Here is a 22,100-nt window from a genome sequence, read left to right as displayed (position 1 = left end):
TGGATAAACCATTGTCAGGGAAAATCTTCCTGTTGTTTAAAAAAAAAATTCAGAAAATTGTCTGTATTGATTCTTGATTCATTTTCTAATTGATATCAGTAGTATTCTGTGTTTTGTACTTGTTCTTACATTTTATGCAACCTATTTACCTATTGTAGCGGGTTTGGTTTGTAACTAGGCAGAAACACCAATTTAGTGTAGTGGTTTGGTCTAAAATACTCATTACTGTTTATCTTCTGTGAGATAAGAATTAGGAGAAATGCAAAGCAGGCACCAAACTTGAAAGAATATAAAGAAGTTTATTAACAGACCTAAAAGAAAGAAAAAAAAATTATACCACACCTTCAGAACACTTCTCCTCTCCCCACCTTTCTCCTTTCTCTTAGTGACAATGTAAAAAGACAACCCTTGAGACGTTTACCACTTCCATAATAACCTTGTTCAGTCCATTCAGGAAGAGAAGTCTCTGCTCGCATGTGAGTCTCTTCCCCCAACTTGCAGCTTTTCCCACAACTGCTTTCGAGGGTCCACTCTTGAAGGTTTTTGGGGTACAATTTTGAGGTTGAGCTGTTCAGAAACAAAAGTTCTCTTCACCCATCTCTGGGAGCATTTCATCTCTAAGAACAGAGGCCCTTCTCCTTCCCTGGGAGCAAAGGGTCTTCCTCATCTTCATCTTTAGGACTATCTCTGGGAGCATCTCTAGGAACAGATTTTTCCATTTGCTCTTTTTCCATTTGGAGCAAAAGTCCTCATCTGGTTCATCTCTCCCTGTTCAAACTTCTCATGAAATTACAGCTGCTTCAGCATCTGCCTATCTCAGTGCAGGTGCTTTTGCTCACAAGCACAAGTTGAATGCTCCACCCCCCATGCCTTTACGAAATTACGAGTACTAAGATATATCATAGCTTCACAACAGAATTTCAGCTTTAAGCATCTTTTCTTTCTCTTCCCTTAGGTTTTCAGCTCTTCAAAGCACTAAACGGGTTAATCTCACCCAGGCTTTGCAGCTGGAATGAAGCTTATCGCTGTTGGTCACATGATCTCTGCCGGAAAGTGGTGCAGCTTCATCTTCCAAGCTGAATCTTGGCCGCACTGGAGGGGGGGGGAGCCGAGCCCCTCCAGCTGCCCAGAGCAGGGCTGATGGGGGGGTTCCGTGGGTGGAACGGGGCCCATCGGCTCCAGGATGGCCGTGACCCAGCCCAGCCTGGCCCGAGCAGGGGCTGGGCCCACTGGCCCCCACACGGGGCCCGCAGCCACCTGTGCCAGCACCAGAAACGAGAGAGAGCCTCTGCCTCAGGGTTTCTATTCTTAAGTGTGGATCACAGAGGTGGTCACAACTTTAAGTGGCTCAAAGAATTGTCCATATTCAAACTGGCCACTGATAGGTCCTGTCAAGTCACAGAGGAAGCTGTAAGCACCCCTTTGCAGAACATCACTTCCAGGACTATGCTTACTAACCCATGACACCTATTAATTTAAAGCCAGAAATGTGTTCCTCAGGAGATGGATGCCATTTTTTTCCTACTTGTAATGCTTATGTTCATAATGATGTTACCAAAAATCACAAATGGACAGTTTGAGTTAAAATTTTATTAATTACTACTAATTATGCCATGTCCTGAGTATTTCCCAAGTATGTAAAAAAGTGATCCTTTAAAGATTAGAATTCTATTTTCCATAAATTTCTATCAAGTCTTTTAACAGAGCTCTGCACTGGTATTTTAATGTACAGTTTCTTTAAAAACAAAATGCTTTCATCCTGCAGATATGTACTCATTATTTGTCAATCTTGACAGTTTCTTTGTTCTGCTCTCTCATAAACCACTTGCCCTGGGAATCCCTATGGAATGCCTGTTTATCCTAGGGAATACCTCCTTCCTGTCAGCAGATGTAATTGAGGAATCTTCTTTTCACCTAAAAAACATCCATCAAACCCCCAAACAAACAACAAACTCCAGCAAAATAAACAAATCAACACCGCCCCACCCCTCCCCGCCCCAACTTTCAGATAATTGTGCTGTTCAAATGAACCACCTTTAAATATTTCAGTAATGTGGTGAAAAACATGCAGCTCCTCTAAACACCTAGGAGACTAAAATGTGCTGACAAAAAAAAAAGTGCACGTGGTGCACTTCAGTCACCATAAAAATTATGAATGAACTTTTCTACTGACTGACAACAAAAATCCACAGTCCTCTAAAAGAGATTCACTTTACAAGGAAATGTGATAACTCCCCGGGAGCAACAGAAAAATTTAAATTCAAAATTATGTACATCATTTTACTTTCTAATCAAATGCTTGCTAGATTATGGATTTGATAAAGTGCACACAGCCACAAATGACACTTGCAATGAATGTTACTTGTCAATAGCTGGCCATTTCTTTCTCCAAAATCAAGTGTTGAAGTCGTTGAAGAGGTTGTGAAGGAAAATAAAAACAAGAATAGCAGCAACAATAACAGAAAACAATCCGCAAGAACCTCCTTAATCCTCTTTTCTGTAGCATTTGAAGTAGGAAAATGAAGAATCATTAAATACATTCTGTGCTTGACTGGTATGCAAAACTTCCCTTCGATGGATGCAAACTCCTACAAAGACCTGCAGTTTAGATAAGAGAGCTGCAGTGGGGACCAGAGAAAAGAATTTTGCCTCAAGGATACCATAGAAAAGAAACTAAATGTCAGGTTCAGAACAGATGTTAGAAAGCTTATCAGGAGATTAAGCTGGTGAAATGGCCTGAAACACAAAACATCCCCACACCTCGTAAGATGCTTAGCAAGGTGCATCAGCACCACCCAAGTACTGCAAAGGAGAAAGGGGAAATTTTCTCTTGTTGTCTTCATTTCTGACATATTCTTTAACCTATCCTGAATCTGTGCTGCTTCTGCTGCTTCCTAAAGCAGCTGCCTCTTCAAGGCTATCAGCCAGCTCTCTATCTCCCTCCCCCGTGTAATTCTGTCATTAGCCCCAAATTTTCTGTCTGTCGTCCTCACAAGCCCTTGGCCTTTAGTTTACTCTTCCTCTTGTCCTCCCTTATCCACTTCCTTCTGCTCCTATTCCTCCCTAGTTATCCTTCACACAGTGAGTTTTATTCATCTTCCCTGACAAAAAAAAGAAGCAGTTCTAGAAAAAAATGCAGCATCCCACCATTTAATTTCTCACTCCTTGATACACTATTTCTTTTACTGTGCTATCAGTTTCCATTACAAACTCTTTGATAAGAGGATTACCTGTTGATCTTTAGCACCTCTCTGCACTGGGAGTGCACTAATAGAGGTCTCCTTGGCATTAATATAATTTATTACTTGCAGGCTACAAGTTCCATGAGATTTCAGTCTGACCGACAACTCCAGAATTGCATCCTTATGTGTGATTCACTCTACAAGATGCAATTGTTTTCCCCACCTACCACCAATGCAGAGGTTCGTTTTAAAAGCTTGTCAGTACCAAACAACTGTGCCGTCTTCTCTACCTTGTTTTAATGGGCATTGTAAGAACACATCACATTTTTGCACCTCACAAAAAGCAAAATTTATACTTCGCTCACTCATGTAAAGGAGAAAATTTATCTTAAAATGTTTAACTCTGTTTAGGAATCTTTCAGCATTTTTATTCTGAAATAAAACAGTTCCCACATAAGCCAGAAGGGCACTCCACATTCTAAGATTTGAGCTCTGCTTAATAATTTACTTTTTTATTCAATTGTTCATTGAAAATTCAAGTTTTTGATACTAAAGAAAGCAGTTTAAATGAAAACAGGATCCCTGGAGAATTTAATAGCATACTTCCTATAGTTTAGACTTTCTGAACAAATCAGCTTTTATCAGTAATAATTGAAGTTGCCAAATTCAAGAACAGAACTGATGTGGCTACACACTGTGAAACCATTTAGTGACAGCACAAATACAGAACACTGTAATTAGTTAGCCTAACTGTTGGTACAAAAAAATTGCACAGTGTGCTGCCACCTCTCCATAAATTTCCAAGAAGTGCTTATGTTGTGCATTATTTCTAGAATCATCAACGTTGGGTGGTTTGGTTTGCCCATATGTACTTGCAATTAATTAATTCATAACTTTATGTAACTGAACAAAGATTTGAAATATATTGAAGTGAAGCACTCTGTTGCTGAAAGGTCATCATTCCAAATACACAACAGCACCTGCATTTGAAATTTCAGATTTTCACTTTGTGTAAAAACATTCTGAAGGACTACCCAAAGAATGCTTAAAAAGTAATTTTTGTTCCCATCAAGTACATGATGTTGCTTGCCGTTGTTTTAGAGCCATTCTTATTTAATGAAGATATTTTACTTCAAAGAACAGAGATTTACATGAGGTCTCCCCCTTGGTGCAACTTCACAGCTGCAAAAGTGGAGAAAAATGAGTGAGCACCACAGAGGAGATAAACAGAACCTGATTTTATACAAAACTCCCAGGAAAGAAGGCTATGAATGTGCTTTTTGACTTTTGACTTACATTTTTATTATACTGCTTGACTTGAACCTCAGTCTAGCCTTTCTCCTGCCCATGAAACTCAAAACATGCACAGAGGATATGTTACACTAAAAAAAAGCAAGAATTATGCCCCTTTTTCTGCTTCAGAAATTTACCTACCATCACCAAGCAGTTTACTGAATTCCAAGTAGCAGAACTGCCCAAAACTTTAACCTTTACCAGCCAAAAGCAGAAGACATAAAGGGCATTATATTATCCTACCATTTTTCCTCAGTCTAAATCCTTCCAACGCAGCCAAAGCCACGTGGACCAAGGAAAATTAAGAGGAAAACAAAGTGAGAGTGAATTTCTTCTCATGATTTTTAGTGTATAAAGATGGAGCTCCCCATTTATGCAATTTTAAAAATAATTTCCTATGTTTATTTTACAAATACAGATGTCCTAGTTTTCAAAGGTAAGTAGTTTATACTTCTGAACACATGTTCAGAACATCTTTGGTGTCTTCTTTGCCTATTTCTTTTAATCTCTCACTTGCACAGGTATCAAACTGTGATTCAGTCATGCAGCTGGTTTGAAGACTTCCGGTTTCCTGTAACAAGGACAAATTGAAGGAACTCGTGACTTCTTGAACACGCTCACCGTAACTTTTAAAACTAGATTCCCCTCTCAGAGCAGGACACAAGTGATGAGACATGACATCTCCATTCAACTCTCCAACCCTCTCCTCCATCAGCTCCTGATGCTAAAATTGTCCTAAGCCTTACTTTGGACAGCACTTCATGAGGTTTTTTAGCTGGGGCTTGAGGTTTCGTACCAGCCTCCTTCACTGAGGATTCCGCGTCTCTTCTACTTTGCTTTCAAAGGAACAAAAATCTGCAATAAAAACAGACCATTTAGAAAGGTGCTGGCATTCTTGTGCCTTTTCTTGACCTAAAGACTTCCTGCCGTTTCAGTTCTCTGCTTCTGTGAACCATCTAAAATATTATTCAGTTCTGAAGTCACTGGCAGCAATTAAACTCCATCCACGACAGAACTACTGGGTATTAATTTAGGCACAGAGCTATCAAAACTGACTTCAGGGCTGTCTCAAGAATTATTGCACTTGCTGTGTATGCAACAGCTATTTATGCCAGGTTCCTGGGCATCAGGAAACTGAGCAGAGCTCCAAAACCCCTGCCTGGCACATAGAAGACCAAAAGAGTGGATACTGAATGTAAGGAAGGAAAGGACAGGAAGAATTTAACAAGTAAATTCATACTTGAAATGGATTAAGAGGTGGTGATCTCTGTGTACGCCTATGGCAATCAAGCCTGGATATTCATAGAGCTCCCACCAACACCTTCTGTCTGTGCAAATTAATATTTTTAAAGCCATTGGGCAGACAGAAGAATTTTGGAGGTAAGGAACAGATTCCTTTATTTCGTACAGTACTAGAGCATGGTGCCAATAACACAAAGGCAATGGGCTTGATCCCCACGGGGGCCATTCACTTAAGACTTGGACTCAGTGATTCTTCTGGGTCCCTTCCAACTCAGAATATTCTGTGATTCTAATACGAAAAATATTTGATATTTAGGTAATACTAGAGAAGTACACTCAGGAAAACCTCACCCCCCTACTACCCTTCTGTGCAGTTCCATGTGCCTGATCACTGCATTTGCTCACTGCACTCATTCCACAAACAGAAGACAAGTCCCATCTATTTGGAAGAAACTTTCCATAAAATTTCAGAGTGGTGCTGCACATAAGCAGCCAATATACTGTTTCTGAGAGAGGTTGCCATGGGTCTGAAATGCAGGAAATATGCACTACAGCTTAGAAAAATGACTGCAGGACAAGCCCCCTGTGCACTTGCTTTTATTTAATTATCCCAGGTAGTGGTAATGAATTCAACTATTATAAACCTCTCCTATAACAAGCAATAATGGATTAATTATCACAACAGTTAAAATATTTTGCTGTCAAACCAGAGAGAAATTTCTGCTTCACTTTCAATCATTTCTAGCACCAAAGACCAAACAGTCTTTTACAAAAAGATAAAATAAATGTAGGACATTTTTTGACCATTCAACAACAGTACATGTAAAATAACATTGTTCAGAACTCTCCATTGGAAATCTATCTGGAATGGACAGATCACCAAGAAAAAGAATTAAAAAAAAAAAAAGCAGAAATGATCTATACTTATACAGCATTAATTTGTAGGGAAGAATAACAAGGTAAAACTCTTCACACTTTTCTGGGGCATTTCTCATATGCATATACACATGTTTTTCCCCACAAATAATCTGAAATGTTTTTTATAGATTGTCAGAGAATGGCGTTCTAGTGTCCTAAGTAAGTGTAGTCAGCTAACGACACTGATTGCCTGTATTTATTACTGGGCGTTTGCTTTAAGAGGAACAGATGGTTTCCATGTGCTCCCAATCAAATACTCTCAACTGCTTATTTGATCATCCACACTAGTTTTTTTGATTTAAATAATTGAGCTTTAGCATTCCGTACTTTTTAAATTTGACCTGCTGCCTGCAGCTCTTTTGACTTGTGGCAATTGCTGTTGGCTGGTGGCCAGCAGCCTTTTCCTCAGACCCCAGTATGGTTAATTCAGCAGTGAATTAAAAACAGACACTCTGTATTCCTTAGGATAACACAGTCTAAATTCTGTTCTCCAAATAATCCCTATAGAGGCGTACAAGCACAATTAATAATTCAACTATTAACCAAAAATGAAAGACTCGTTTAATCTCATTTAACACTGAGCAGTCTTATGACACATAAATGAGTGGCTTTAACCTACTGTTTATTTAATTATTTAGAGAGTAAAGTAATTTAAAATACAAATGCATAATTTACAGGGAGACAAATAACATTTAAAATCTACCTTCTATTTCTCTTGTCCATTTGTTTCAGAGCCAAGACTCATTGTAAAATCATTCTATTACACTCTGCAGCTTGGGTTATTTACTCGAAAACACAAATATATGTATGACTGAGTTCTTTAGCTGCTATTCATTGCAAAGAAGCAGCACTTGGTGTTCTTTTGTGTTTAGTTTGTTACTGCCACTGAAGTTGGATGTTTTAATGAGATAATATAAGCTCTCTTGCCAGGCAAGTGCAAGGAAATAAGCACACTAGGCTTGTCTGGTTACTGAATGATGGAAATGTATGTTTTTAATTACCAACACACAATTTGGCATATGCTCCCTTTTGGGAGTGTTGTTCAAACAAAAGTTTTAAACATCAGGGTAATTGTTAGCCAAATGCAGGGTTAATTTAAACATTAGAGTTAATCTGGAAAAAAAAAAAAACAACAACAAAAAAAAAAAAAATTGAGAAGGTGACAAAGTGTCCAGGAAAGAGCCCAAGCACAAAAATGCATTCACAGAAATCTTAGTTCTTTATAAATATGTATTGAAGGGTCTTCTGAAAATGAAACACATATAACTGCACTAGGGCATGCTGCCTAACGGTGGAATTGCCTACATCATTTGGAATATTAAATTTATAAATTTTGAGTTCTTTTTTAGTTTTCTGATTTGGTCTATAAAGGTGAAGCCTAAGGAAATTTTATGTTAGACTGCCGACTGGCTGTATAAAATTCCAACATCCAAAACCTCTGATGGTTAAGTCAGGTCAATGAATTTCTTCGAACAAAATGAGGACTAGCAGGGTGGTTTTCTTCTGTGTATATGTTTGTGCAGTGAACCAAACAAAAAAAAAGTTTAGGTAAGGATAATAAGGGTAATTAAGGTAAGGATAATTGATTTAATTTTTTGCTCCCATCCTCAGAGAGTTACAATAGTGTATCAGCAAAATGTCTTCAGAGCCAAGTAAGGAAAGTAAAACAAAAAGAAAAAAATTAAGAGTAGTTAAGTGCTTCCAACCATAGAAATGGTGCCCCATGGGCACTCTGGGAAATGGAAATGTGCAGGGGAGGAGACAGAACAGACAGTGAGAAGCAATGGGACCAGACAGGAGATGGATGTGCTCCAACCTGCTGTGTTCTGGATTCTGACTGTCAGGGACCAGAAGGTTACAGCACATTAAACAGGAGTTTCTGCACGGGGAGGAGGAATAATAGTAAAAAGGGCAGTACTACCAGTGCTGCCAAAAGCAACAGCACCATTGAGGGAGAGGAGGAGGATTCCATATGCCAGAAGGGTGGAGAGCCAGATTTGCAAAGATACTTCAGTACCTAACAAATGTTACCGAGCTCTTAGCTGCAAGACATGTTAACAGTTTATTACTCTCATTGATTACAAAGCTGTACAGTAGTTAAGTCTCTAAATTCCACAGGGACCTAACAGGGTACTATCAGTCACAAAGGTTTTCAGATATTTTCCACCTACATTCATCTAGCACCTACAGGTTTGGGGAATATTCATCCAGTCCTGACCAGACCCTCAAATTTTCCAAAACGCTACAATATTTAGATTTAGAAATGCCTGCTCAGAAGGTATCCTAACAGTTTGTAAATGAATAAAAAACCTCAGCAAGCACTGACTGAAAAATTCTTGCAGACTTCCCAGGTTCATCTGCTCAAAGCGTCTTCATCTAAGTTTATTATTTGTTTTTATTTTCTGTTAATTAAAAACATAAAATGAGAGGAATGACTACTTAATGCTACTGGGGTAAAGCTCTTAGATGAGCTGAAGTAGAATGGGAAAGCAAGTCTCTGCTCAAACTTATTTAGAGCAGGATGTTGGATGTGTTATCCACAACCCTACTTCCCAGGCTACGGAACATTGTAGGGCTACTTTCACTCAGTTTTACTATTTCAATTACTTCAGACTGTAAAATAATAAACCAGTTGTTCATCCAAAAAAAAAAATAAATCACAGAATGGTTTGGGTTGGGAGGGACCTTAAAGCCCATCCAGTGCCACCCCTGCCATGCCCAGGGACACCTTCCACTGTCCCAGGCTGCTCCAAGCCCCAATGTCCAGCCTGGCCTTGGGCACTGCCAGGGATCCAGGGGCAGCCCCAGCTGCTCTGGGCACCCTGTGCCAGGGCCTGCCCACCCTGCCAGGGAACAATTTGGAGGGAAGGTAAACCACAGAAAGAGCATCGAATAAAAATGGGAGGTAAAAAGTACTGCTGCTTCCTGGAGAAACTATTGGAGGTCTTTGGGAGTTTATCTTTCAAGGTAATTAAAATGTGTTGGTTATGTAAGAGGCTTCTCCTAACTTCAGAAGTGTGCATATGCTCAGAGCGCTCTGCAAAAGCAAAGCCTAACAATATGGAGAAAATAAACACCTTGATCATTACCAGATGGAATTTGTGTGTTCGGCATTACTTAATTTCATAAATACTTAATCATAATTAAAGTTGCTAGATGGCTTTTTAAAAGCAGTTAGTTGTTAAGATGATTGGCAGTTTTCCTTGCTGTTGATAACACCTAATGATGCACTGCAGAATGGAAAGATACATTAAGAAATCCAAAAATACCTTCCCTGTACTCACCACATTAGATAATTCTGAGTTTTTCTTTCCACAGACATTTATTGGTACTTACCACGTAAAGAAGGCTGATGGATGTCAAAGGCTCTCTAATGATACTATTCAGTTTATTTATTCAAAAGTTTCTGCAACAGATTTTTATGTGTTGGTTGTTATTTCCCCCTATTCTATGGCCCCAAAAAACACAATTAGTTTCATGGTACCAGCTGAATCGCTTCAGAATTTCATCAATTTTTATCTGTTGCTAGATAAGAAACGCAATTATTATGCTCAGTATTTAAACTAAAGCCTTGGTTTTCAATAAAATATTAGGATGCGAAAAGGTATCTTCACTTGTTTGTATAATAGAAAAAAAAATCTATGGAGGTACTGAAGAGGCCAAAACCAGAAGATAAAAATGGGATTGGCCTCATGTAAGAGAGTTTAGTAAACATAAATTAGCTTCAAAATCAGATTTACACTGGTCACCACCACTCACACCTCTAATAGCCACCCTGACTTGCAGCCAGTCCAGAGTACAAGCACAGACTCCACCTTCCAAACCTTCCTTTTTGCTTCTCTTCCCAGTGCTTATATACCTGGATCCTACAACACTGAGCATATTTACTTAGCTTTAGGCAAACAAGAAAAGCTCCTTAGTGAGGTGCTCTATTTAACTATTTTTTAATTAATTCTAAATACAGAGACCTTTGTTGTATTTAATTATTTGTATTTTGTGTGACAGACTAATCACAAACATTATCATTAATTCTGAAGAGAAGAAAAATATAATATTTTGCTTAAGTTCCTACTTCATGTTTACCTTCTGGTTAACTGCATCAGTGGTAAGTTTTCCCTCATTATGAAGGAAAGGAAAAATTAAAGAATTTGCAAAGCTGAACTACCAACTTTGATATTTTTCTGGGAATGTAATCATTAATTCCAATGAGAAATTTAAGTTATGCATAATTTTGGGCTTTTAGTCTGTACAAATACAGCACAGCAATAGACCAAAAAAGTTCCTACCCAAAAGTTTTAAGCCTTAAACTGTCCTGGATTTGTAAAGGAATGCTTGATTTCTCTGAAAATTGAGTTGCCAGTTGTTCACAGTACCTTCATATAACCACCACCAAGGCCAAGGGCTTAAAAATCAGGCTACTTTTAGTTTTCAAAGCCTGTATGTAGAAGCTGGACCTTGAACACTCTTTCCTATAGAAGAAACTCCAGAAGTGCATCTTTTTACACATTAAAAATACAATAACAAGAATAAACAGGAAAGTTCCTCACAAAAGGTGCTCCACCCTGGATGGTTACAATGGGCAGGATGAGTGGCTGTAGATCCCTGGGTCCTCCTTTCTGCCCTTTTGGAACAGAGAAAGGACATTTGCTTTCCTCAGTCCTCAGGCACATCTCCCAGGCTCCATGGCCATTCCAAGGTTATAGAGAGTGGCCTCGCAGAGAAATCAGGCAGCAGTCTTGTGCATAAACCCACCAGGGCCCAGGGTCTTTTGTATGTCTAGTTTAAATGTTCCCTAACTTGGTCCCGTTCCACCACAAGAAAGACTCCTTGGATTTCTGGGGCCTTGGGTTTCCAAAGCCAGCCTTGCTGTAAAGACTGAGAGGCAGGAGATGTTCAGTACTTCAGCCTTCTCCACACCCTCTGCCCCAGCTCAGCAGCAGGCTCATGTTTTCTCTCATATTCCTCTGGCTCCTGATGTATTTATGAAAGCTCTTCTCGTAGCCTTTGACAACTCTCACCAGATTTCACTCCAAGTGGGCTCTGGCTTTCCTAACCCCGGCCCTTCATGCTCAGCCTCTCTATATTCCTCCCAGGAATACCTGTCTTTGCTTCCATCTATTCCATTTTCATGTTTGAGTTTTGCCAGGAGCTGCATGTTCATCCCTACAGCCCTCCTGGCTGGGTGTCCTGTTCTTTGGCTGGACTGTTTTTAGCTTGGAGGATGCTACCTTGAATATTGACCAGCTCTCTTGCAACTCTCCTGCCACTAAGGCCCTACCCTTTTCTGCTGAGCGAATCCACTCTCCCTGGGAGCAGAATCCTGAAAAGATCCAAGTCTGGCTTTCCCAGCAGAGCTTTGGGGTTTCTTATCTTCAGGAAGGAGGTGATTCATTAAGTGTGGGGTTCCCCCTCATCCCCTGGCGTGGGACACCCCTGGGACAGCAACAGCAGTGCCCTGATACCCCTGATGCACTTGATGGCACATAAATCATACTCTGTAGCTTAAAAGCACCCCAGCTGCTCTGTAAGGTGACACCACTTTTCCTACTGCAGTTTTTTAAATGATGCTGAAAGAAGAGTCACACCTTGTTCTTAAAATAAACAAAGTATTTTGCTTTTTTTGTAACCTCTGACAGCACAAAGTAAAGTGATTCATTAAATGACTACTTTATGGTTATTTATGAGATGCTAACTAGGTGTATGATGTGCTAATTATTAGGAAAGCACACGTTTGGAACATATCCAGGTGTCTTTCCAAATCTTTTTCCCCAGGTGCAGCTGTTTTTCAATTTCTTTCTGTTTGAACGAACATTACAGTATATACGATTTCTTCACTTAGTTTCATTGTTTCATCAGAGCAAATTCAGGGCACCTGATCACCAGACAGTCTCCCTCACCTGGACACTGCTTTTACCAAATCCACAAAACCATTTAAGCAAGAAAAAGAATCCCCCACTATATTTTTTAAATTAAAACAGACTGGATACAAGACTAAGAGGCTGCTAATATTCAAAGCCTCTGCAAGGGCAGTGAAGCAGATCCTTTAAAAGCTTCCAGGAGAAATAGGTTGAAGGGCTCCACAGATTCATCCCAGTTAACTTAGGAAAACACTCCTTTCCTAATCCTGATCATACGAGTCTAGATAATCAATGCAAGCACCTGAAGGGAAAACTGACCCCCTCCGTGCTCTGTGCTGTCTCCAGGGCTGATGAAATTGTCCTGCTCTAAAGGAATCTAAACAGAACAAGGTGTGTGGATTCTTGGAGGAGGAAGAGCCTGAGCTGTGCCAAGCTCCAGGGACAGAGCAGGAACCATCACTGCCCAGCTGAGAGCCCACCTGCAGAGCTGCCCCAGCCCTGGGGCCAGCACAGGAAGGAGCTGGAGCTGCTGCACAGAGCCCAGAGGAGGCAGCAGCATGAGCAGAGGGATGGAGCAGCTCTGCTGGGAGGAAAGGCTGCCAGAGCTGGCATTGTTCAGCCTGCAGAGGAGAAGCTTTGGGCTGAGCTCAGTGTGGCCTTGCAGGGCCTGAAGGAGCTGCAGGAAAGCTGGAGAGAGACAATTGCCAAGGGCTGCAGGGACAGGACACAGGGAATGGCTGCCCAGTGCCAGAGGGCAGGGCTGGATGGGATCTTGGGCAGGAATTGTTCCCTGGCAGGGTGGGCAGGCCCTGGCACAGGGTGCCCAGAGCAGCTGGGGCTGCCCCTGGATCCCTGGCAGTGCCCAAGGCCAGGCTGGACATTGGGGCTTGGAGCAGCCTGGCACAGTGGGAGGTGTCCCTGGGCATGGCAGGGGTGGCACTGGATGGGCTTTAAGGTCCCTTCCAACCCAAACCATTCTGGGATTCTGTGACTGTCGCAAGCAAGAGGAGCTCAAAGGAGTGAATCTTATCCTGAAGTATAATAACAGGGCAATTCTTACACCAGAATGCTCTATTGGAGGAGATCAATACACACCCCCCACTTCATGGACTATTTAATAGTCTGATCGTGTGATTGTATCAATGCTAAATGGAAATGCATTTAAAAGGATTCACTTGCATTGACATCACTGTCACTGATTGCACTGATGTGGTCATGCCTGGAAAGATGTTTAAGTAGCAGTAGAATTCAGAATTAATCAGTTTTGACATATATTTGAGAGCAAAACATGTGGCTCCACAGCACAGAACTGAGGAAAGAAAGAGAAGAGAAAGTACCACCAGGCAGTGATATTCTTTTACCATGAATACAGCATTTTTTATCCCACCACTAGCATTTTCTATAGTACTTTGTTAAGATTATTTCCAAATTAAACTGAATGTTAACACACAGCACAATTGTATCTTTGTGCTTCAAATAGGCATAAGCTGAGAACTGAGTTCCAGGTTTCAGCAAACAGAAGGATGGAAAAAGAAGATATTTTCCTGACAACAAATTTGAATTTAAGACAATAGTAAATAACAGAAGGCAGCACATGTGTGCAGAGCCATGGTATTATAGATAAGGCACAAAGCATTTGGTGTACACCACATAATTAAGGTGAATATTTACATTTCTTAATATAAAAAATATTTTAAAATTATAGATTGCAAACAAAGGATTCATTCACCTTGCAGTAATGGGAAAAATAAAAGATTTTACGTAATATTCTGCTAAATCTAAACCTCTGAGCTTGTCACAGGACAATTATTTTATTTTTCAGTTCTTCAGGATACCTGCCTAATTTGGGGCAGTTTTTGATCTTTGTTTACAGCCTGAATTTTTGTGTTTGTTTGCTAATTTAAATGCTATTTCACATTCAAAGGAAAAATTTAAAGTACTTGGATTATGTTACAGGTGCCATATAAGAAGTTTAAAAAATTAATTTCATTGCACTTACCCTTTAAATTAAGCAAAGGTTGGGGGGAAAAAAGGCTTAAGTTCAGACCAATGACAGAAGTTTTATGAAAACCTGAGCTTGTGAACTGTAGAAATAAAAAATATTTCTAAAGTCTTTTACAAAACTGAGCACATTTTCTCTTATAAGCAGAATACATTTTTTGCTTGGTTTACAGAAATTGGTGAAACATGTTGAAGGCAACAAAGAAATATTCTAATACAGAAAAGAAAAGAGCATCAGCTTGTTGCTGGTATAGAGAACTGTAGCCTCAAGTCACAGTTTTATTCAAATGCACGTTATTTCCCTCCCTCTGTCCTGTCCTACCCTGAAGACGTTAATGTATATTTCAGTGACCATGACGGTCCCCTTTCAGAGCAGCCTGGTCAGCTGCTGTTTGATGAATATATGCTTAATCTATAATTATCTATGCAGTCTGGGAGAGATAACCAGGAAAGACCGAAGAGCAGAAGAGCTATGAGAAATGCTGGATATTTTTTTTCCCTAGGAAATACAGTATATTTGGATTTATTTTCATCCATACTTATCTAAACCTAAACCATTTTCAAGGAAGAACTTTTTTTTTTTTTTTTTTTTTAATTTCACACCATTCATTCAAAATTCAAATAAAGCTAAACATGAAACTATCCCTGACATATCAGAATTTTGGTATTGTTTGGAAAATTAAAAAGAAAATAGCAAATGAAACTGTAGTCTAGGCTTAGGATTCTGTCCTGGCCCAAAATTGCACAGGGTCCCTTTACGTACATACCTGATTCTGCAAAGATTTGTGCTCATAATCTAATCCTAATGGGAAAAGCTCTGAGCTTTCAATAAGAAAGACTCAGGTTCAGCCCCCTTCTTTAAATGCTCAGAGACTATCAAAGAACAATTAGCAATCAAGAGGAATAACAGGATAAGTAAAAACCAAAAATCAATGGGCTAAACCCCTTTCTTTGAAGAAGATGACCTTAGGTTGGGTTGGATCAATTCCACCTCTCCCTAGAACTGTATTTGCTGTTAATTCCCATCAGACACAGCAGATAACAGCTCCAAATCCATCAGGAATCTCCCCCACTGAAGGCCCCCACGCTGCTCTTGCCAACTCCCAACCCACACCAGGATTTTTCCATTGGTGTTGTGGCTACCTCCTCACCTCCTGTCGCAGGATGTGATGGAGATAAGGCAGCTTGGGCTGGCCAAGTCATTTTTCAATCAGAACATGGCCAGGAAAGCCTTGCTAGGTTTTGTAAAATCCAAATAACCATGGCTGCAGCTCCTGGCTGGGGTCTCTCCAAGCTTCTGATTATTCTACATTATGGAATCCATTGCAACTTCCATGTCTAGTACTACCCAAGCCTGAAAATGATCCTTTTAAACCTTATAAAAGCACTAAAGCCACAATGCTGTAGGCATTTTGACAGTGAAAAGAACAAAAAATTCATAACAAAGCAGTATACAGTTAAAAAAAAAAAAAACAACCTAAATACTCAACAGGCAGTATGGCTTTAAATATTCCAACAAAGAATTTATTTTGGTCTGTTGGTTTTGCTTGGTTGATATTTTTCTTTTTCTTTTAACCCCAAACTATTTGCTCTATTGTTTCAGGGTTTTTAAAAAACAAAAATTAAATTTCAGCTGGCATAAAGATTTCTAATGAGCATTACATAGAGTCTAAAAGATAAGTTATTAAAAATAAGATCAACTTCTAAATGCATTGAAGCCAGCACAGATTTAAATGATTGCTTGATGTAATATAGAGATACGTTCTTAAAGAAGATAATATATTCCTTATGTGTGAAATCATTCTGGATCAAGACTGTAGTCAATTTCTAAACAAATAAAGGAACAAGATTAGAAAAAGTGCTTTAGAAGTATAAAGAAATTGTCTGAATTTTACAAAGTTGGTAATTGAGTTAAGCTAAAGAAAGAGCTCTAAAACACTTAACAGTCATTTCAGAAAGGAAGCATTAAAAGTGTCTAAGGTGGGCAAGAATACCCATCTACAATCAACCAGAATCCAGATATTGTCTAATTTCGGTGCAATACAGTGGAAAAGGCTTATAGGTGACATAAAATCTTATTACAATTTTCCCCATTCTACTGGTAATTTTCATTAATATGAAAAATAAAAAGGCACATTACTATGACAGTGACATGATGTGAGCAATTTTATTGAAGTAGAAAGCTAAGAATGATAATATGCAATAATTATTTTATTGATGCACAGGAAATGAATTATTCATAGCTACAAAGTATCTGTGGATAATTCTAATTACTTGCTTTTAAAGTATATGAGATCCACAGAAAATACATTACCAACTTTGATTGAACACCTGCTATCCTGTGGAAGATAACAAGCACCAGATTCCAAACTTTTCTGACATTGACGTCAATGGCATTAGGGCCTCCAAGGGTGTATTACTAAAAGATCACGGAGGATTTTGTTCTATTCTGTGTTTCACTGGCCTGTGATAAACTCTGATACAACCAGGCAGACAGTAATAGCTCAAGTTCATCTCTTCCTTCATATTTTTAGTTCATGGTTCACTTTGCATCTGTATTTTATCTAATGCAGGGTTATTAATGAGGTCAAAGTCTGTATTATGAAGTGTCCTCTGTGATAAAGTTATTGCTTAAATTCTCTAATTTACATAACTCTCAGTGCTAGCACGTGGTGATATTTATTGTTATTCTATATGTTACCCTGCCCTGCTAATTGTTTGATGTGTCTGATTTTTGCAAGTGCAGTTTTAGGTAGGTGGCTACAACTCGCAAATATTGAATTCCTGAAGTTCAGATTCTGACACTTCACTCTGAGCATCACCTTTAGACTAACAAAAATCCAGTATTTCTACAATCAGCTGCTCAGCTGGAAGCTCAGCGGAACAGGGAAGGGAATAAAGTCCATTATAAACTTCAGGCAGATGAGGTAAGGTGGAATTCTTCACATCACTTGCCATAAAGTCCTTTCCAAAAATCTTGTGCGCCATAAAACCCATTGTTATTTATCTTGTTTTAAGATTGGCAGAGAACTCATGCACTATTTCACTACCTTTACCCAAAAAGAAAATTAAATCTAGAGTGATTTGAATGGAATCCTGCCTTTGAATCCCCACTTTTTCAAAGCAGCAGTAATACATATTTATTTGGAAAAAAAAAAAAAAAAAAAGCTCCCTTCTTCCCTGTTTTGCAAGACAAAATATGGGCTGTGCAATACATTTCTGAAAAATACCCAAGAATATTTTAGTACTTATCTGGACATTGACTGATCTGACACATAGGGCAGGTAATTACCTGTTGCCTTAAGGTTAATCAAGTAATTACAGTATGAAACATACCACCATACGATACATTAATTTTTAAAAAACTCCTTCACTATACATTCTGCTGAACTACAACACATATTCCAGAAGACACCACATAATCTTTCCCCCTCACACCACCCTATAAAACTATTTATTTCCTGGGTATTCTATACATTCCACTGCAGGACTGCACACTAAATAAAGATCTACTCATAAGTTTTTGTAGAAGATGAAATACAGTGGGCACGTGCTAAGGTAAGCTCTGACATTCTTCCTGTTCATTCACTGTGTTTAGTCTCTTCTAACCCAAATAATTTTCATTTCCCAAGCAGTCATTCCATTGTTAACTTTATTTTGCCTGACTTAATGTTGAACAGCTTTTGAAATTACTCAGAAATGTGTTTGCTAGGGCAGGTGCTCAAAATAAAGGAAATGTCAAGAGAAGCTGAAGTGTTGGAACTGAAGGTCAGCTGATTTCTCCTGCGTACATTTGTTAGGCTCAATAATTATTTACCCTTTTTCAATTGTTTAAATGTTTAATCAAGCAGATGTAACAGAATTATGAAACAAGAGTAAATACATCACAATCATTTTGACACAGACTTCATAAATTCAGAATGGCAGGTTTTGTTGGTTTGAATTGTTCCAAATCAATCTGGTGTTTTCAACTGCCAATTATATTCTTAAAAAAAATTCTGTAGGCTTTCAGCAACTTACGAGCAGCTCCAGCTCCCCTTCTGTTGTGAGGATGCAAGACCCACAGAGGCAGCTCAAGAGGTAGAAAAATGGTTTTGCCTTCTTACCCAGTTCTGGTTTTCAGTTGCCACAGAAATTGCATCAGGGTGCAGTGTGACGGAAGGAATTGTTGCACAGTAATTATTTCTCTCTAAAAAACAAATTAAGGGCTTGATATGCCCTAAAAATCAAACAGCCATCCAGATACGATTTTATCACAGTTGGATTTCAGGTGATATAACAAAATTTGAAAAATTACTCATCCTATTACCAACCTATGAACATGCCATCTTCTACTGTTCCCTGACAACGCTGGTCTTTAAGAGGATATTGATTTAAAAAAAACCAAACCAAACAAACACTACAGAAAAACTTATTCCTATTTTATTACATGTAAAAGTTAAAAGGGATTCCCAATTTTACCCAAGGCAGATACTCCCCTTCTCCATGACCTGTACCAAAAAGCACAGCCCACTCTTCAAAGAATTCATAAAATAGCAAACCTATTTGTGCTGAGAGGGGCCAGACAATAGAAAAAGAGGGACATTAAAAAATATTAAAAAACCTTTCTGACAGTAAATAAAGAGGAAGCATCAAAGCACACAAGAGTAACTTCAAGCCACAAGATCTGTTAGCCCAGGGCCTGATGCAAGATTAGGAGTTCATGTGTTGGTTGATCTTGTATTTGTTACTGATATGTGATACACATCTGGAGAAGATCTCTGGTTGTTTTGATGAACTAAAACTGAACAGCAAACACAGCTGCCCACACCAGAGCTGGAAGTTACAAGTAGTTATCTCAGCCACTTAAAATAAAGTGCTGAATTTTGGAATAGGAGAGGATTCAGTACCTCACATGGGGAAAATTCCCAGTAAGGACATGCAAAAATAAACTTGAATGTACACAGTGCAAAGTATTCCAAAAGAAAAAGAAAGAAAGTGCATTGTTGCAAGAATTAAAACCTAAAACCATAACCTAACGTGTATACACAACAAAGTGAGATGGATACAGGGCACGGCGGGCTGTGCTACTAAAAGGATGGTGATTATTTGTTTGCTTTATATGAACCACAGGAGATGGAAGTATAGAGCTTAGATATGGTGATTAATCTCTAACAATCATTTGCGTAGGGTTACCCTAAGTGTAATTCATGTAACTCACTGAGAATTGTATTTAAATTGCACAAAATCTGAGAGAAGCCTTCTATAGCTGCCTACTCCAAAACTTTTTAGCTGGCTGTGGGCTCTGAACTGCAGCTCTAAATCCACTCTTATCTTCCATGAAATTCTCACAGTTCAGTTAATCCAAAAATATAAACATTTACTCATTTATGAGCTTCAGAATCAAACAAGTTTCCAAATGTAATATCTGAACATGACAGAGGAAGCAGCACGTCTAGAAATGACTGATCAAAGCAACAGTAAGAGCACAGCCTGTCCTTGAATTCACATTAAAATGTTTTGCTTGCCTTTAAAAGAGATACACGTGTAGGATGTGAGGTACAGCGAGCACAGGGCTTGCAGTTCCCATCTAACTCACCCCCATTTTGATTTGCACAAATATCCTGCTTTATTATTAAAAAATGATGAGGTATTTTCAAAGCCTTCACAGCTAAAATGAGAACAGAGACGTTGTCATCAGCAGAGACTAAGGTAAAGTTTTGCTGGAAAATAAAGATCTAGATCACTTACTATCAGTGTATGGAAAGCCAAGCCATAGCTGAATTGTAATTATTCCAAAAATGTGCAGCAATTTCACATGGCAAAGTTCAAAGGAAGTGATGATGTACTTGGGAAATGGCAGAGATGTCCTTAGAAAGGTAAATATGCAGGTAGTTTCATGAAAAAAGTACTGTATGAATAGATCTGCTAGTCAGAAAAATAATGACTAGGTGTTATAATGAGACCTGGCTGCCATTAGCTGATTGAGCATTCAAGGTTTATTTTTAACTGTTACACCAGGAAAACCTCTAAAAACAGCAAAAGCGGCTCAGCCTTTCCTGGAACACATTAAAAAAAAAAGAAAAAAAGAAAAAAAGAAAAAAGAAAAAAAAGAAAAAATAAAGAAAAAAAGAAAATAAAGAAAAAAAAGAAAAAAGAAAAAAAAAAGAAAATAAAGAAAAAAAAGAAAAAAAAAAGAAAAAAAGAAAAAAAAGAAAAAAAGAAAATTCTTAGGGAAAAAAACATCCATTGGAATTGCAAGACAATTCCTTCTCAAGTCAAATCATGCTTAGAGCAGCCCACTGTCGTTCAACATACAACACGATTCTTTAATTGAGAGAAGCATATAAAAACATCTTTATACATTATAGACTCACTGCAGAGGGTATAAATAAAGAGTCATGGTAGGATTCAGATTAATTTCTTTGGGAAAAAAAAAGTCATATTCAGGCTAGAGAAAATTAACTGCACTTTTTTTTTTTTTTTTTTCCCCTGAAGGTTCATATTTGAGTTAGAGATAGCAAAGAGAGAAGCTGATAAAGGAAACAGCAAGGAAGCATCTAATGTGGTCTGAGCAACACTGAGAAGGAGCAAAACCCAGAGAGACATTTTAAGATCATTCAGCAAAATAGAATTTGAAGCAGGGACAAGAACTGCTGCATTCAGGGAAGCAGAACTTCAGAGATGTCCTAGAAACAAATAATGCCCCAAGAAGAGAAAGGTCTGTGCCTCACAGGAGAAATGAAATGCAGAACCCTGAACCTGCCATTCCACTCCTGTGACCAAACACGACAAAGCTTTTGGCACCTAACCAGGCCTAAAAACCCCAAACCAGGGCAGCTTGTATGGTTAGATACACTGATAACTGCCTGAGCTCTTCATATTCAAATCTCCTACAGAAAAGGTGTCAAATTGGCCAACATCAGATAGACCTTTGCAGAGAGCTTAGTGCTCCTTTCATGATATCTCACCTCTGGATAATAAAAATAACTAGGGAATCAGCACATCAGTTAGACTGGGAAAAGCTCTCTACAAAATTAATACCATTTTGATGGACATTAAACCTTTAAAATATTTTCAAGTTCATAAATTTGTAAATAACAACAAGGAAACAAAAACCAAATTGGTTTAATGCTTTTTCTTCTTATGTTAAAACATGTGAGCTACAGACACGGCAATACTTCCCCACATGCTCTTTTATATTCTCCAAGGTGCAAGAGGAAATTAAAACCCTACTGAAAAAAATTAAATCCCTGCAAACTCCAGCTTTTATTTATGTTGGAGATATTTTACATAACTGTGTATATGTATTATACATATATATATATTTAAATATCTGAAAGAGAAAGAGTATTTCTCAAAATTTGGACTGTATTTTATTCTGAAACGTTCACAGTTACCTGAATTTTGAGAACTTAGGAAAATCCAATTTATATAAGCAGATTTAGAATCCTTTTCTGCACTTGCCTCCCCCAAAGGTTTTTTTGATGACTGTCTCTTTTGCTGGGAGCATTACCAATGACTGTTTGCTGAAAATATTTGAAAAGGCCAAGATTATCAAATGCATAGGAGGTGAAAACATATTATTTTTAATAAAATAAGGTTTATTACCCCAAAATGAAGAGAT

This window comes from Coloeus monedula, assembly GCF_965178545.1.
Source record: "Coloeus monedula genome assembly, chromosome: 13".
Lineage (NCBI taxonomy): Eukaryota > Metazoa > Chordata > Aves > Passeriformes > Corvidae > Coloeus > Coloeus monedula.
Note: the sequence above shows the minus strand (reverse complement) of the source record.